The sequence below is a fragment of the Ochotona curzoniae genome, unplaced genomic scaffold, assembly GCF_017591425.1.
Source record: "Ochotona curzoniae isolate NIBS_2020 unplaced genomic scaffold, NIBS_Ocur_1.0 contig_342, whole genome shotgun sequence".
Taxonomy (NCBI): Eukaryota; Metazoa; Chordata; class Mammalia; order Lagomorpha; family Ochotonidae; genus Ochotona; species Ochotona curzoniae.
The window spans coordinates 22,498-27,247 of record NW_024465857.1 but is presented as its reverse complement, the minus strand read 5'-3'; the positions used below and the strand labels follow the sequence as shown (position 1 = coordinate 27,247).

Sequence of the window (4,750 nt, the reverse complement as noted above, 5' to 3'; positions counted from 1 at the left end):
GCACTGGCCCCCGGGGCCCCCTCAGCCACCAACACCACTGTGCGTAGTTCCACACAGACCCAACAGTTTCGGCCGCCTGCTCCGCGTTCTCAGAGGCTGGAACCTCAGCAGGGGGCGAGAAATGCGGAGGCTGCCACGTCAACCCCCAGCTCACCAAACGTCCGGCCGCTGCAGTCTGCCTCCACCGCTGCCGAAGGCCTCCCGCCGGCGACGATCCCCCTGATCTCCCCGCCTCCGAGCTGGCCGCGTCTCCCGTCAGGCCGTTTTCAAAAGTGACTCAGCAGGTCTGGAGTGGGATGTCGGTTTCTCTGCCTTTGCTCCGTTCTCGTTCTTCCGAGTTGTGTGGATCTTTTTGGCTCCACACTGTCCCAGGGAACTTCACGGACCTCTCCCTGCGGTTCCCTGCTGTTCCTCTTTGCTGCTTCTGTAGCTTTCTATCCTTCTCTCACTGGACGCTCCCTCACAGCCTTCCTCCTACGTCGGCCATCTTCTTCTGTCCATTACGCTTACTTGTTATGTCAGTCACCAAAAGACATCTATTTTTTCCCTAATTTTGCATAAAAATATGCATAATGCAACAAATTTATTAAATATTTTGTTATTTCACTGTCATTTATGGCTGTGGTCAATTCTCCTGAATAACATTAATTTTCTAATTATTATAGGTTGAATTATTCAATTAACAAAGGAAAGGTAAAGCGTATGATTGTAAAGGAAACGGAAAGTATGTAGTTTTAAAAACTAAAACAAAAATAACACATTAGGAAGGAGAGAGGGGACAAAAATAATGTAGAAAGCATATTTTTAAAATCATACATGTGAAATATATGACATTTCTTTACTTTGTGTATGTGAATAATATATTTGAAATGACCTGAGTAAAGAACAGTGTATTCACCACAGAACATGAAAGAGACTATGCAAGTTTAAAGGAAATAAAGTTAATCCAAAAGGATGGAACAAAGAAGTGGTCAATGAAGAAAGTAACAGTTGAAATCATACAGGTAAAAAAATGGAAACAAAGCAAGCTTCATCAAATGTGTACATACTTTCAAAGTTTTATTGAATGTTCTAGGAAAGGCAGATTGACAGAGAGAAATGAACAGAGAACAAAAGATCTTCTATCCATGGTTTTGCTTCCTAAGAGGTACAGTGACCAGAGCTGAGCTGATCTAAAGCTAGCAGTTAGCAGCTTCCTCACAGTCCTCTATGTGGATGCAGAGTCCCAAGGCACTGGGAAAACCTCCACTGCTTTTCTAGGCCACAATTAGGGAACATACTTTTTATATGTTTTAATACAAAGTCACACGTACTAAACAAATATTAAATACAAACTAATAGAAACTGTAAAAGACAAGAATCTAAATGATTATGTGTCTTTGGGTTGTTTTCTCATCTATAAAATCTGCAATTATAAAATCCAATCGCAGTTATTAAATGGATTTCATACCTATATTTGCAAATTAGTTTCAAGTGCTCTGCCTAGAATAACAAGAATTAAAAAAAAGCGCTTCTTCATCTTTAAAAATTAACATGTATAAGTATTTAGAAAGTGGTGAGAAATGGTGAAGAAAACTGAATCGATAATGATCCTAGCTAATTCACTAATGAATCTTCACTTGAACTCTTGAAACCAAAACAAACAGAATGTCAGAAAGGGGAGGGACCTGACATTCAATATACCACTCTCTCATTCTATGCTCCTCTCAGACTGGCCTAACATCTACAAGTCTTCACTATAATAGCAATGGTAACACCAGTTAACTTCATGCTTATCAGTGTCAAGCACTTGACAAACATCCCTGAATGCTGTCTCCACCTCCCTGTGACAGGCACTCCCAGTGGACAGCTACTGTCAACAGCTCCATCTCTGCTCTTCCTTCTAACTGCTCAAACTTACAGCCACTTCACTTCCTCATCATGCAGTTCCTCTGCAGGCACAGACAACTAGTTCCCCGGATGACCCTTTCCTTAACTTGTACCAACACTGAGAATCACTTAATAGAACCCTCAATTTTAGAACTAGAAAGGGCTTTAGCTAGCTCTTTTTCCAATCCAATTTGTTTGACAATTGAGTAAAATGGTCCAGAGACCTTTCTGGCTCCTCTAGATAACAAGGGGCAATCCAATGTCCCAAAATGTAAATACATAAACATGAGCATATGCACCAAGTTCCTCTAACCCTCTCACCCTCTTCTAGGCTACTTTTGAGGAAGAAAAGTGCTGAAAGAAGACTGTGGGAACAACCACCATTTGATAATGTATTATTTCTGCAAATAGAATGTAATACCACTATTGGTTTTTATATACTATCTTTTTCATAAATTTAAATCCCCAGCATTATCTTCCTGAAGGGAAAGCAAAATTTATTTTAAGAAATAGAAAAATCTTTAAGGCAATTTGAAACTTACCCAATTATTGTGGGCTTTTTTCTTATAATGAATAACCTGAAAAACAGAATGCTTGAAAATTAGTTTTCTTAAACTAAAAGAACATCTTGTCTTTAACATAGGAAGTAACTCACAAGCTAAGAAATATTCCACACACATTTTGTGTCAGTAAACACAACTTTATGCAAAATTTCATGGACACATCATCAATTGTGTGTAAGTACACTAAAAGCAGCTAAAATTTGTAATTCATACGCTTTTGGTTTATGCTCCCTTGTCAGTAATCAGCCACAAAAGGAACTGTCAATTAACAGATAACTAGCCTGGCTGAATACGAGACCCAACTGGTGAGTTAGAATCTATTTTTATTTCTGCAATGTAATTCCTTTTGCCAAAGACAGGAGACATGGTGACATGAGATTTTTTTTATTACACATTCTTTGAAGCACCAAAAACATGGAAATGAATGAATACCACATGTAACACATCAAGAAAGATATAAAACTAGTAAAGGAATCACTTTTCCCTTTCCATTCTACATAAAGACACAGGCTCCAATAAATATATACATACACACCTAAACATGCACAACACTCACACAATGAATAAACACACACACACACACACACTTACCCTTCCTTGGTAATAAACAGTGGTTCTTTTCACTCTTTCTTCAGTATCTTTGGCTTTTTTACTGTTTAGAAGATATAAATTCTCAATTATTCATATGTAATCACCGTAATAAAATAATATACTCTACTTTAAAAATATACATTACAACATCAAGAACAATCTATTTCCTGGAACAAATAACAAAAACTGCACATGCTGAGAAATATCAAATAGAATTCTCATTTTTTCTTTATCTAATGTAAATTCTACTCATTAAACTTTCCTAAAACAATGTTTCATACAATATTGTAAGTGCATGATGGAAGATTCATCCAGATATTCATAATGTTTAAATGGCTATAGGAAATGAATTATTTTCCTCACAAAATTATATATCTTATGGGACTGATGCTGTGGCACAGAGGGCAACCTACATCACCTGATAACTATATGGATACCTGATAATCCTAGCTACTACTACACATACAATCCAGCACTGCGATAATGTGCTTGAAAAAGTAAAGGATGCTGGCTATCTGCTCATGCCCTTGTATCAACGGGGGAGTTCCAAAGGAAGCTTTTGGCTCCTGGTTTCAGACTGACCTAGCCTTGGGTGTTGTGACCATTTGGAGAGTTCATCAGCAAATGGAAGGGTCATTCTCTCCCATTCTGTGTGCTTGTGTGTGTATTCCTCTACCCCTACCTCCAGGTTCTATCTTTGTTCTGTCTTTCAAGTGAATAAATCAAAAAGAAGACAAATCAGCTACTTCCTTCATTAAAATAAGACCCAACCCAACCTTACTCTTCCTGACATATAATGAAGTACTCCAAGTATGCAAATACAGCTGAATCTTACCCTTTGTCTTTAGGCTTTCCAGTATCCCCTTTGGCCAAGTAAGGAAAGCTCCAAGGTAAAAACTAAACTTACTCTCTTATAAACCTATACAAATAATACTAATTATGGCTCATACATTCCTTTATAATGTAATTGCTGAATCCCTCATGTCCTACACATTATTCTCCATTGGAACTAAAGAGTAAAAACCTTGAAATAAGTGTCTATTCATAAATTCCTTGATGTAATAGGTAAGACTGGTCCATATTCAAACATGAGATTAAAAATCACATGCATAAGGGTATTGTTTTTCCTTTTAAGGTTTTGTATGGAATTTCATAACAAGAACTTGGAATTTAAAAGTAGCAAAATATGCTCCTTATATTTGGCTGCTTAAATATTTTTCTGGCTATTCTCCAGGACACAAAAGAAAAAGCATTAATACCAATATAAGTCAACTCCTCTTGTAGATTGAAATTTGCATCAACAATTGAGATGGTTTTTTCCTCTATGTGGCAGTGTTCCTCGATCAGCAGGTTCCTTAAAGCAAAAGTGAAAATTTATAATACATTCAAGGCATGTCATAAAGACTTATAGTGTTTTAACTGTATCAAAACTGGAGTCTCCCATAAAAATATCCACAATTACAACTGCAAACACAACATGAAAAACTAATATGCAAGCATTTCTGATGTAGAATTAACATTACACACTCAAATTTCAAAGCAACAACTCTTAAAATAATCCTGCTATCACAACAGTCTCCAGAGTTTTGTGAATGAATTTGGCACAGAAATAAGATTGAAAAGGTAAAAAAAAAATGAATATAACAGATAACTTCTAGATAACAGACTCAAATCAGCATTAGACATCAGCAAAACCATAAAGACATACAGGAGGAATCAAGAGTGAT

The 4,750-nt window shown here is 37.0% G+C and overlaps 1 long non-coding RNA gene across 1 annotated transcript; it reads right to left on the bottom strand.

Moving 5' to 3' along the window:
• Positions 1 to 2,395: 2,395 nt before the first annotated feature.
• On the bottom strand, positions 2,396 to 4,309 carry LOC121156380. The gene is made up of 3 exons (XR_005883857.1): positions 4,283 to 4,309; positions 3,024 to 3,084; positions 2,396 to 2,447 (listed from the first exon to the last, which is right to left on the bottom strand). It is a non-coding gene; the product is annotated as an uncharacterized LOC121156380 (long non-coding RNA).
• Between the last annotated feature and the right edge of the window lie 441 nt (positions 4,310 to 4,750).